This window comes from Mastomys coucha, unplaced genomic scaffold (genome assembly GCF_008632895.1).
Source record: "Mastomys coucha isolate ucsf_1 unplaced genomic scaffold, UCSF_Mcou_1 pScaffold5, whole genome shotgun sequence".
In the NCBI taxonomy this organism is placed as follows: Eukaryota; Metazoa; Chordata; class Mammalia; order Rodentia; family Muridae; genus Mastomys; species Mastomys coucha.
In genome coordinates, this window is record NW_022196911.1 from 117,595,170 (window position 1) to 117,608,794 (window position 13,625).

At 44.2% G+C, this 13,625-nt stretch overlaps 1 non-coding gene and 1 pseudogene across 1 annotated transcript; one reads left to right on the forward strand and one right to left on the reverse strand.

Annotated features, from left to right (window-relative positions):
* Window positions 1-2,716: 2,716 nt before the first annotated feature.
* LOC116078778 lies at window positions 2,717-8,596 on the reverse strand (annotated as a pseudogene).
* A 1,279-nt stretch (window positions 8,597-9,875) lies between these two features.
* On the forward strand, window positions 9,876-10,089 carry LOC116079286. The gene has a single exon (XR_004113862.1). It is a non-coding gene; the product is annotated as a small nucleolar RNA U3 (small nucleolar RNA).
* The last annotated feature ends 3,536 nt before the right edge of the window (window positions 10,090-13,625 follow it).

The following is a 13,625-nucleotide window of genomic DNA, read 5'->3' on the forward strand; positions in this document are numbered from 1 at the left end:
TAAAACAAAACATAAGGGTCAGAGAGACGGCTCAGCTGTTAAGAGCACACACTGGCTGCCCTTCCAAAGGACCCAGGATTGAGTCTCAGCACCCAAGTGGCAGCTCACAACTGTCTATAACTCCGGCCCCAGGGATTCGTCACCCTCTTCTGGTTTCCATGAGCACCAGGGACTCCAGTGGTGCACAGGCAAATGCAGGATAGAAATAAAAAGCTAGGGCTGGTGAGATGGCTTAGCGGGTAAGGGCACTGACTGTTCTTCCAGAGGTCCTGAGTTCAGATTCCAGCAACCACATGGTGGCTCACAACCATCCGTGACGAGATCTGAAGACTTCTTCTGGTGCGTCTCAATACAGCTACAGTGTATTACCCTGGAGCGAGTGGGGCCGGAGCGAACAGAGGTCCTGAGTTCAATTCCCAGCAGCAACATGATGGCTCACAGCCATCTGTACAGCTACAGTGTACTCATATACATTAAATAAATAAATAAATAAATATTTAAAAAAAAGAAATAAAAAGCTAAAGCCAGGTGTGGCGACATATGACTATAATCCCAAGATTTGTGATGTGGAGGCAGAAGGATCAGGAGTGCAAGGCCAGCCGGAGTTATACGAGTCCTTGTCTCAAAAAAAAAAAAAAAAAAAAAAAAAAAAAAAAAACAAAACAAAAAGAAAAGTAGCTGGAAGATGGCCTGGGCAGTAAAGTGTTTGCTCGGGCAAAACCATGAAGGTTTGAGTATTTTATTTCTGGAAAGGCAGAGACAGGAGGACCCCTAGGGTTTGCTGGCAAGTCAATCCAGTTGCCAGTCTGTGTACCAGGTGCTATCTGAGGGGATCTGAGGGGATCTGGTCCACTTGGAGCGGCCAGAGTTGCAGCTCTCCAAGGGGTAGGCAGAGCAAGGTGAGAGGCTCATGTGGGTGCTGAGAGCTGACCCTGGGCTCTCTGGAAGATCAGCCAGTACTCTTTAATGATGAGTCATCTCTCTAGCCCCGCCAACCCCCAAATAGAAACAAATAAATCTTAAAAAAGTCATATTCTAGAGTTTTAAGCAATGGCCATATGTATGAGTCTGAAGTTACACTAGTCAAAGGATTTACAATTAAGGACATTTATACTAACTTTTTTCTTTTTTTTGGTTTTTCGAGACAGGGTTTCTCTGTGTAGCCTTGGCTGTCCTGAAACTCACTCTGTAGATCAGGCTGGCCTCGAACTCAGAAATCCGCCTGCCTCTGCCTCCCAAGTGCTGGGATTAAAGGCGTGCGCCACCACCGCCCGGCAATGCTAACTTTTATCTAAGAAACATTACTAAGAGAAATTGTCAGTGGTATATGAAGTGCATCGTGCAGGTGATAGAAGGTGATAAGATTAAAAATAGGTAAGGAACGTCCAAACTTCAAGACCTATTTTGACAACAAACAGGCTCATCATCTTAATATGAGGTTATCAGAAAGGGATCAGCTTATAGATGCGAATGGAGTATCTTAAATTCAAAGATCACAGACATTTTGACTTTCAGCACAGTTCTCTGCCATTTTATCATTAATAAAAGGGCGTATTTATTCTGTGTGCATGAGTGTTTTCCCTGTATGTTCGTGTGCCATGTGTGTGCCTGGTGCCTTGGGAGGTGTGAAGAGGAGTCCCCTGGATCTGGAGCTACAGATAGATGAGAGCCAGGAACCAAAGCCAATGTGTGTGCCTGGTGCCTGGGGAGGTGTGAAGAGGAGTCCCTGGAACTGGAGTTGCAGATAGATGAGAGTTGGGAACCAAACCCAGGTCCTTTGCAAGAGCAACAAGTTCTCTTAACCACTGAGCCTTCTCTCCAGACCTAATTTTAACGCTTTTGTTTAAAACATCACTCAAGAAGAGAATAAGTCACTCAAGCAGTCATCACTGTGATTTTTGTTATCTGTGTTTAAATTCTATTTTTTTAAGATTTATTTATTTATTTATTTACAAATATTGTTTATTTTAATGAAGTTGGTACAGCCAACATCCCCTGAAAACCTGAGTCCCATGCCAAAAAGTCTAAACAGGATCAAAAGGAGCAGCGTCCGTTGCGGACACTTCTATATGAGTAACTTTATTATTAACTGCTGATGAAAATTAGAACTTCCCTGGGATCTTCTGACAATACTGTCTTGCTCAAGACACTTTCTTTCTCTCCGGTGAAGCCACCTTTGGAGTTAGCTGTTATTTTCACTGTATCTGTCATCTCGACTACAAACATGATGTTCTTCTTCTGGTCCAGACCCTCAGATTTTAAAGGAGCTCAAGCTTAGCTTTTCCACAATTCAGTTCTCTGAAAAATTCCCATCCCCCACTGAAAATCACAGTCCAGGAGTGAAGCAACCACATGCTGGAGCTTCAGGGCCAATTGAAAGGTCACAGGAAAGCTCCCATTGGTTGATCTTTTTATCATCACAAACCTGAAAATGCACAGTCCTGAAAAGGTAGCCTCTTTGTGCACTCATGAAATTTTTTAAAGGAAGAAGGACAGTATTAAGGGAGTGGAGGTCTGATCACCAAAAATCAGCACAACAAAACCAACCAATAATGAATATTGAGCACTAGAATTCAGACTACCAGGTGTTCTAAGAGATGGTGTGCCAGTATTAAATTTTCATTTTGAATACCACATTTCAAAAGAACTATTTTTAAAAACAAAAAAAAGATTGAGGGAAAAGGAAAAAATAAAAAAATAAAAAGAATTATCTAAATCATTGAGTGATCCCCGTTTTTTCCTGATAAACTTCAACCACATCTTTCTTCTTCCTCCATTCCCAGTTCTTTCAGAGAATGTTTATCAGCAATTCTCTGACCTTCAAAGAGAAACCTGAGTGAATTCATTGGAACTCCCTGTCTTTGACAGTATGATTCTTTGAGTTTCTTGAGATGTGTTGTCATTTTCACTTTATGATGTATCTCACTGCTATCCTATCCAATAACTTTGAGTTTAATGTATTTTCTTTCCTTCTTATTACCTAAGTCCTCAGTTGAAGGTTTTGCCTCCTGGTCAGACGTGGTGACGGTGGATTCACCTGGGGGGGTTTCCACACCACAGTGGCCTCCGGCAAGCAGAACTACACTCTGAGGTTTACAAATCCATCCATTCTCCACAGCACAATGGAGATTTATTTATTTATTTTATGTATATGAGTACACTGTAGCTGTACAGATGGCTGTGAGCCTTCATGTGGTTCTTGGGTATTGAATTTAGTTAGGATCTCGGCTCGTTCCAGTCAACCCCGCTCGCTCCGTCCCTGCTTGTTCCGTCCCGAAGATTTATTTATTACTATACATACGTACACTGTAGCTGACTTCAGATTCGCCAGAAGAGGGCGTCAGGTCTCATTACAGGTGGTTGTGAGCCACCATGTGGTTGCTAGGATTTGAAGTCAGGACCTGTGGAAGAGTGGCGAGTACTCTTACCCGCTGAGCCATCTCACCAGCCTCTGTGTTTAAATTCTTGATGCTCAGTGGGTGAGAGACCTAAATCTGGTTCCAAGGTCAGGAATGGGAGTGTGCTGTGTAAAATGTGTCACGCATGCATGCACACACGCATGAGGCCACGAGTTCACACTTTAACTTCCCATGATGCAGCTGCCTATCACGGCTGTGTCTGTTCCTTAACTATTTTGAGAATCTCAACAAACATCTTCCAGAATTCCTTGTGTGTGTCATGAGCAATGCCCACGTCTGGAAATCTCCAGTAGGTTGCTCTTTATCTAGGTCTCCCAGACATATCTCTGTTGAGTCAGCATTGAGACTTTCTATCTTTACTCTAGAAAAGGACTCCATGGGATTGTGGTCACCTAAAGAGGCAGAGAGAAGGGTGTGAAGTCCCCAGCAAAAAAATAGCTGAGTGGCCAGACAAGGTGGTATATGTCTCTAAAACTAGCACTTGAGAGGCAAAGGCTGGAGGATCATCACCTGTGAATTCAAGGCCAGCCTGTTCTACATAGAGAGTTCCAGGAGAGTTAGACTTACACAGAGACCTGTGGGGTGGGTGTGCTTGTGTGGGGGGTTATAAGAACACCTATATTGTTAGTCCCTGAATATTTCCCCCAGATACTTTTTTTCCAGGATAGTTATTCTCAAAGATACCTTAGGTTAAAAATGGATTGCATTGCAATTAATTTGATACCATCTAAAAGTTCAAATTCCATACTAATATATATATTTTCTCTGAAATTTTACAACTTATCTTTTCTTTGAACTATGAGAAATATGTACAAGCTCCTAAATTGTATAGGTTGCTTATATATTCTTTAAAACATTAACTTTAGGGGTTCTTTTTTAATTTTTTAAAAAAAATTGAGCCAGGTAGTGGTGGTGCATGCCTTTATTCCCAGCACTTGTGAGGCAGATTTCTGAGTTTGCGCCCAGCCTGGTCTACAGAGTAAGTTCCAGTACAGCCAGGGCTACACAGGAAACCCAGTCTCAAAAAACAGAAAAAAAATTGAAATAGAAAGATGGCCCAGTAGTTAAGATCAAATTCTGTTCTTGCAAAGGAGTCCTAGCACTCAGGTCAGATAGCTCACAACCACCTGCAACTACAGATCTGATGCCTCTCTCTGGCTTTAGCAAGCATGGACCCTCATGTGCATTTACCCACACATATAGGTAATCATAAAACCTAAGAAAATAAACCTTTAAAAAAATTGGCTAGGGGGCTGGCATGGTGGCACATGTCCTGAATCCCAGTACACAGGAGGCAGAGACAGGTGGATCTCTGTGAGTTCAAGGCCAGCCTGGTCTATACAGCAAGTTCCTAGACAGTCAGAGCTACACAGAGAAACCTTCTCTCAATAACCAACCAACCAATCAGCCAGCCAGCAAACAAAATGGGGCTTGAGAGATAGTTCAGTTGGCAAAGTATTTGATTTGTAATCATGAGGACCTGAGTTTTGTCCCCAGAACCCACATAAAAATCCAGGTATGAAGCCAGGTGGTGGTGAAAGCAAACACCTTTAATCCCAGCACTTGAGAGGCAGAGGCAGGCAGATCTCTGTGAGTTCGAGGGCAGCCTGGTCTACAGAGTGAGTTCTAGGACAGCAAGGCTACACAGAGAAATTCTACTTCAACTCCCCTGCCCACCACCAAAAAATAAATAAATAAAAATCCAGGCATGGTGGTAGTAGAAAGGTAGAAACAGCAGCTATCTAGAGCTCAAGGAGGCAGCCAGCCTAGCCTAACTAGTAAGCCACAGGCTAGTGAGAGAACTTCAAAGACCTAGAGAGACAGTGCCTGAGAGACACCCAAGGTTGACTTTGGTTTCCATATGTACTGGCACACACATGAATCTGTATGCATACAAACAGTTACACAGACATTCTCATAATTCTTAAGTAGCCCAGGCTAGTCTTGAACTCACTATGTAGCTGCAGATGGCCTTGAACCCCTAACCCCTCTGCCTCTACCTCCCAAGGGTTGGATTGCAGGTACATTCTCCCTCACCAGATGACACAGTTTTATATCTGTGATTTTGTATTTATTTTCTTGGCGCAACTTCTCAGTCTGTGCACATTCTGACTCCTCCAGCTGAATTACTGTGTGCTGAGGGACTCAGGGAACTCTTTGTGTTCTACTATTTACCGGAGGCCTGAAGGCGAGCCTCTTCAGGGCCAGTGCAGCATGAACCCGGTTTGTAGACCTTGGCATTTGCTGAGTTGGTGAGGATATACAAGCGTGGTAAAACATGGCTGTCTTTGGTATAGTTAAGAATAATTTTCAGCAAGTTTTAGTAGTACATGCTTGTAACCTCAGCATTTGGGAGGCAGTGTGGTTACTGATGAGACACCAACTGCATCATGGAAAATGAAAGCCTGTGTGTGTGTGCATGCGTGCAGGTGTGTGTGCCACAGTGCATGTGTGGAGGTCAGAAGAAAATTTATGAAGTCTGTTCTCTCCTTCCACTATGTGGGGCCTGGGGATTGAATTTAGGGTTTCAGGATGGGCTTGATGGTGAGTGCTTTCACCCACTGAACCAGCTCACCAGCCCTACGTCTTCCGCTAAACTTAGTTTGTTCATTCATTCATTCATTCATTCATTCATCCATTCATTTTACTGGGAATTGTAAGGGCCTCCCTCATTCTAGGCAAGCTCTACCTCTGAGCTATAACCTCAGCCCCAGCCTCACCAAGCTGCCAGGCTGACCTTGCTCTTACTCTGTAGACCAAGTTAGCCTGGAACTTCTGATCCTCCTGCCTCAACTGTCTGAATATCTGCAATGACAGGTCTGTGTCATCAGGTATGGCTCATTCTCCTTTTACTACCCTGATACTCTGACTTTCTGGGGCTTCTGCACAGATCTCTGGGCCACCTGGAGCAGCAGCTGTTTCAAGACCACAGACTGCTAGGCAGGCTGTGAAGAGAGCAAGAGATGGGCTCACACGGAGAGGGGCTTTCTGAGCACCAGAAGGAATAGTCTAGGATGGATCTGGGGAACAGCTTCCCTCCAATACGTACTAGGTTCCTGTGTCCTGAGCTGGGTGGGGACCTGCAGCCCAGGTGGGAGAATGGCTAGTGGAGGCTTGGTCCTTCCTGGGTGGAGCGGATCTAGGTTTTGGCACACAACCTTCAGGTTGGGTCCAGACAGAAGCCAGACTGAACTTCAAAGATAGTGTATAGGCCTCAGGTCCTCCTCAGATGTTAAGACCGGAGCTGTCACTTGTCTTATCATGGCCACTCTCCTGCCTTGTGGTTTTTTGTTTTTTCCCTTGTAAGAAAACCAAGAGAGTGTCTCTTGACTGGTCTGAGTTCAAGTGCACGGTCCTTTGTGCCTGCTTACAGCAAAAAGCTCTGACACTTTCTGCAAGTTCATGAGCTGCATGAAGGATGCTGAGCTCGTAGACCTCATCCTGCCTCTCACTGATCAGGGCCTGACACATGATTAAAATACAGCTTCACACAATCAGGTGGCAGTGTTGGTATGAATGTGGGATCCTTTGTTGACTGGTTCTGTGAATTGGATCTGCGGTGGGGCTTAAAAATCTCCCCAAAGCCAGGCATGGTGGCAAACATTTATAATCCTAGCACTTGGGAGCCTGAAGCAGGAGATTGAGGACTTCTAGGTCATCCTTGGCTACATATGTACTGAGTTGATTCTCTTTCCTCCTCTTGCTGATCTGTGAAATCTCTGCTTAAAACTATGGATCTATCTGTTTCTGTCTGTGGTCACAGCGTCCTCAGCTGCACACATTTTACATTTTCAGATCACATGTTTGCATAGTGCTTATATCATTGAATTTTTTATTTTTTTATTTTTGAATATTATTTATTTATTTTTAATTATATGAGTACACTGTAGTTGTCTTCAGACACATATCAGAAGAATGCATCAGATCCCATTACAGATGGTTGTGAGCCACCATGTGGTTGCTGGGGATTGAACTCAGGACCTCTGGAAGAGCAGTCAGTGCTCTTAACCGCTGAGCTATCTCTCCAGCCTGAATTTTTTATTTTTTTTTTAAACCACATACAAAGTAACATGTTTCCATATGGCATTTTCACACTGCTCTTATTTTTGGTCAATTCTCCTGTGTTTCCTTCCATCTTCTGGCCCTACTCACACTGTACCCTTCCACCCCCAGTATTCACCCTTCCACTCTCTGATTTTATGTCTTTAAAAAAAAAAAAAAGAAGCCAAGTGGTGGTGGCGCATGCCTTTAATCCCAGCACATGGGAGGCAGAGGCAGGCAGATTTCTGAATTTGAGGCCAGCCTGGTCTACAGAGTTAGTTCCAGGACAGCCAGGGCTACACAGAGAAACCCTGTCTTGAAAAAACAACAGCAACAACAAAAAGCAACAACAACAAAAAAAAAAAAAAAAAAAAAAAAAAAAAAAAAAAAAAAAAAAAAAGAACGAAAGAAAGAGAGAGAAAGAGAGAAAGAAAAAAGTAACAAATGCTCTAAAATAAACTGTGGGCCGGAGCTCTGCTCCGCTTCTGGAGTGCTGGACACAGCCTGCTGGGGAGGCGAAATGTGGGAAGCTTGACTGGGCTTATCCCATGATGTTGCTGTTTCGGTGCTGGGCTTTAGGGAAGTATGGAGACACCGCTCCAGGGGTAGGAAAGTGCAGTCCAGAATGTGGGAGGCTGGAGCTGGGGTTCCCTGGGGTGCCACACAGAGAAGTCGGGAACAAAGTGTCAAGGATTCACTGGCCTGTGACAAGGCCATGACCGGGGCTTCCAAACTCTTGGACATCCAGGCATCGCTGAGTTGAGAGGAGTTGGGAGCAGAGTCGGGGCCACAGGCAGGCTAGAACGTAGTCTAGGCGCTTTGGATGGAAGAGACAGTCCATGTTTATCCATACCATTTATTGACTCTTTATCCTGGAAAATGGATGCATACCAACCTCTCAGGGTGAACCAGTGATTAAAAACCTTTTGTGGGAGGGAATGCCTGGGAAGGGAAGCTTATTGGTTAAACCCTAGCCTCTAGGTACTTTATGAGCATGGAGATCTCTGTTTCAGGTTATGTGACCAACGTGGGCACACCAGGAATCTGGCAAGGAGCAGGCGGGCGTCTACCATCTCAGTTGTGTGCCCGAGTTCTCAGACCCGCTCTACCTTACCAAGGTTCCTGGCACTGTCCATTGTCCTGCACTAACCACTGAACCATCTTTCAGCCTCAACACTTTTTAGCCTTTTGGTTCTTTTCTGAGAAGCCCTCAGAGTGACTCCACTAGTTCATACTCCCAACAGTGAGTATCTTTTCCCATATGCTTAACAGTATTTGCTTTCTTCTCCTTCTTCTCCTTCTCCTTCCTTCTTCTCCTTCTTCTCCTCCTATTATTATTATTATTATTATTATTATTATTATTATTATTATTATTAATTTATTGGCAGTACTGGAGATTGAGCCCTGGATTTGATGCATGCTAGGCAAGTGCTCTACCACTGAGATGACTTTTATTTTCTTGATGATAGGCATTTAGTTTGGGGTAAGATATGATCTCAAAGTCCAATTCAACTCATTAACCTGTTTACTGATTGGCAGTTTTGTGCTTGTTTGTTTTCTGTTTTTTTTTTTTGTTTTGTTTTGTTTCTGGTGTTTAATTTTTGCACTTCCGGTTATAGTTTAGATACTAGCTCCTTGTCTGAAATGCAGCCAGCAATAATCCCCTCCCCCCCATTTTATAGGCTGTGTATTCCATCGATATTTTCTCTTGTTATGCAGAAGTTTTGGATTTCATATAATTTCACGGAGGCTGTTTTCTGTGCTACTGGGTTCTGATCAGAAATTCTAGCCTAAGCCAGGCATGGTGGTGCATATTGTTATCCCAGCACTTGGAAGGCTGAGGCAAGTGGATCTCTGCTGAGCTGGAAGGCAGCTTAGTCAGCAAAGCAAGTTCTAGGCCAACCAGGGATACAAAGTGAGACCTTGCCTTAAAAATAAACAAAGAGACAAAAAAACCTCCCCCATATCAATCTTGAAGCATTGCCCCTGGATTTTCTTTTTGCAATTTAAGATTTTAAGTTAGGTCTTTAATCCACTTTGAATTGATTTAAAAAAAAAAAGCAGGGCAAGAAATATGGGTCTAATTTCATTCTTCTACAGGTAGACACCGTGTTTTGCCAACACCATTTATTGTATACCATGCCATTTACAGTGTAAGATCTTGACACTTTTGTCAAAATTTAGCTGCCTGTAGTTGAATGGATTTATTTTTGGATTTTCTATTCTGCTCTACATGCCTATTTTCATGTCAGTTTTTTTTTTTTAATCAGTGTGGTTTTGTAGTATAATTTGAGGTCAGGTAAGAGAGTACTTTGCCTATGTTTATCTGTAGATTGCTTTGCTATCTATAATTTTTTGTGTTTCCACACAAATTTTAGCATTTTTTTTTCTAGCTCTGTAAAGAATATCTGTGGAAAGACTATACTTTCAGGGATCATTTCGATAGTTCGTTACTAGAGAAGTTTCTCTGACTGTGTAGAGCACCCGAAAACACGCGGAGAGAGGAAATGTAGCGTTCTTTCCTGAAGCCAGTGTGAAGCTGGCTTTCAGTGTTGCTTTCTGCTACTTGCCACTGATGATCGTTCTTGATCCTTTATGAGGTTGAGAGGAAGAGAATGCAGTCTGAGTGAAATAAAAAAAGAGTATCTGTGAAATTTTGATGGGCAGTGGATTGAAATAAAAAAAAACAACAACACTTATGTATACACAAGTGTGCCTGCTGGAGTGTGTGCCATGTGTGTGCAAGTGCAGAGGCCAGAGAGAGCATTAGATCCAGTGGATCTGGATTGTAAGTCACCTGGTGAAGATTCTGGGAATCAAACTTGGACAAGCAGGAACCACTCCTATCTGCCAAGTCATCCCTCTAGCCCAAGAGAGAGTGAATCAAATCGATAGGTGACTTTTGAAAGTGTAGCCATCTTCACACTATCAATTCTGCCAATCTCACACTGCTTATATCTTGCTCTATTGTATTTTGTCCTGTAAACAATGTATGGTTGATTCTTTAAGAGATTTTTTTTTTGCTGGTTTTTAAAAAGACATAGGTATATTTGATTTTATAGTTGTCATCTGTAAGCCCCACGCTTAATTCTTCACAGTGTGATTTTCTTAACCTTTGTCTGTCTCATATTTCTGACATGAGAGACATCTTGACAAGTCCTTACCTCCCTTGTTCTCTGCCTTGCCTCCAGCCCTGTTGTAGAGTTTTGGGTCTATGTTGTTAGATAGAGTCTGCTTTTGTTTCTTTAGTCTTTTACTCTTTTGAAGCAAAAGCAAATGCCAGCACTTGCCACCATGCTCCAATGACTTTATTCACTTTTGAAAAAAGATTTATTTATTTATTTTATATATACGAGTACACACTGTAGCTGTACAGATAGTTGTGAGCCTCCATGCATATGCTAGGAATCGAACCCTGGTCCCTGGAAGAACATCTAGTACTTTTGACCTCTACAGACCCAGGCTCTGATGTCTTATCTCTTTTGTGATGACTCCTGCACTTGAGTCTAGTCTGACTTGAATACTGCCTCCAGTTGTGACTGCAAGGTTGACTTTGGATGGTGTGTTTTAAGAGCTTAAATGCCTGAGTATCTATTTTGTTCTTAACTTGTATACTTTTGTTGAGTGACAGTCCAGGAATCAAATTCTGGACTTGTATTTAACTTGTCTTGACTCTTGTCTGAATGCATGAGGAGCCTGGAATCTCCTCACTGCTCTGTGGTTCTCTCAGGCTCTCCCTTCCCTCTCACCTGGTACTCCAAGCTGCCTTTGGGGTAAAGTATTGTCCCTCAGGAGCTCTCTGTTTGCTGTGGACCTTTCTTTTCCCATTAACAAAACAGACTTACTGATACCTTCAAGCTTGAAGTAAAGGAGGAAGAGGTGGTGGTGGGGTAGTTTCATGGCTCCCCTCTGTGTTGGGAAGCCTTAGGCTGAGGCTGACCTCATGAGATTCTCAAATCTCCAGCTGTGTGTGTGTGGGAGGTTTCCCCTATGGGTGGGGCTTCTCCTAAGGTCCTCCCCCCCCCCATGGTTTACTTCTCCTGGCTGTCCAAGTGTCTGAGCCTGAGTGTCTGAGAGGTATTGCACGCCTCATCTTGGTTAATCTTTGTGGCATCCAACTACTGCTTTGTCCCAGATGCCTCCACAAAGGCCCAAGGGCCAAAAATAAGGCATATTTCTTGAGTAGTCAAGATCTGGCACCAGAAGTCAGCAAGTCCCTGGTGGCACTGCTGTACACTCCGCTCTCCTTGGCTGAGTCCCAAACCATAGATGTCTCTATGTCCTGCAGGGAGGTGGGAGGCACAGAAATTAGCACAACAGAGGACCAGGTTTCAGACCAAGCATAGGCTTTTGCCAGTAGAAGAATAAGCCAGAATATTACCTAACATGCACAGCACATGGTGGTACTTAGTAAGCGGCTGGGTGCTTCTGAGCCTGGGTGGGGAGGGGGACAAAGGAGAAGGATTCATTCTAGTGTACCACACATCATGGCCTGAATGAGAGCAAAGGGAGAACTCAGCCTGGAACACGGGAGGATCATGATGGGAAGGTCCACAAGGAATATAGGCCCAAGAGAGGAAAGTGTGGCCTTGGGGTGTTAGGAAGAGGGATGGAGACTCCGAGGATTCGGTTCTGCGGACACATTGTGTGCCGTTGCTGGGTGGGGTCTAGCAAGTAGTGTTTCAGATGACGAGGGCTCTGAGATCACAGGGGTTTGTGGGCTGCCTGCTTATCTTTCAGGAAGTTGCTTCTGAAATGAGAGGGGAAAACAAGTAGAGTTACATCTCTGTGATGGGAGCTGAGGGTCTGGGTCAGCTCAGTTGGTGCCCACTAAGCCTGGCAACCAAATAAGCACTTGAAGAGAAGTAGAGCTCATCTACCTAATTCACAGCTGGGGTATGAGGCTCAAGGACCAATAATAAGGATTCTTTGTGGAGCTGGCAAGGCTCTGCCTGGTAGCACCTGCTGTATACCTGGATCTGCCTTTGACTGAGTCTTAAGACATAGCCATCTCTATTTCCTTTAGGGAGGTGGAGAGGACAGAAATTAGCCTCCTGGGCTTTGCCCCATTGCTGTCCTCTGCTGGAACAGAACTTCTGTTACTACACAGGCACAACTGCCAACATGGCCACTTTGCATATGGGAGGAGATTTTGTATATATTACATCTTGAGGGTGATGGATGCTTGTCAGCAACAGCGGTGCGCACCGATCGGGCTTGAGAGCCCAGATGTCATCTGTGCTCAGACTATTTCCAGGGCCTCCCATTCCTGAGGTCTTTCACCTTTCCTAGTCACTGTCTGGATCCATCTGGTGGTGCTAAGTATAATGGACTCAGCTAGAGCCATCTGGGCTTGTCATTGCAGGGTGGGGGAGTCAGAATTTTCTAGGTAGGGACATGACAGTGTCTCCCAGATCTGCAGAGGGTCGGTGGCCTCCAGAGAGAGCACTAAGTGACAGCAGACACTGCAGAGCCACTATAAAGGAAAGGGGACAGTTGGATACTGCTGGCTTGTCTCTGGTAGATTCTTTACCTCAAATACTGACTTCCTGTTCATGAACAAGTCATCTTATAAATTAAATATATTGGATCCTGACCCGTCTATTAAACAGATTTCCCAGCCGTTTGTAATTCCTCATCATTCATTTTTGTTTGGGATTTTTTTTTTTTTAAGCATGCAGCTGCCAGCATTAACTTTGTCTCAGACTCACAGTGGTTGGTCAGACACAAACTTAGTCCCAGGGCTCACTGTTAGCCTCTCAATCTGCAGCCATCTTAGCCAGGTTCTCTGCATGCTGAGGGAGGAATCTTTATGGATGACTCCCAGCTGAGCAACGCCCTGCCCACGTAGGCCTGCAGGGAGGGCTTACCAAGGCTGTAGCAACTTGGCTCTTTCTGAGATATCAAGGGTGGAGCAGACCGGGAAGCTGGGTCAGCCTGGATGGAGGACAGAGGCTGGAGTTTAGGGTTAGAGGAGACCTCATGTCTTAGAGGCATCACTGAAGTCTGAAAATACACATTTCCTAAGGAGGCTGGTGGTGCTGTCTAGGAGATCTCATGGACCCAGGAATGGCCCAGACAGATGGGACTTGGGGCTGCAAGTGAGAGGGGACAAAGGACAAGGCTTGCTGGGGCTTATTAACAGAGGCCTCAGCTGCCCTACGG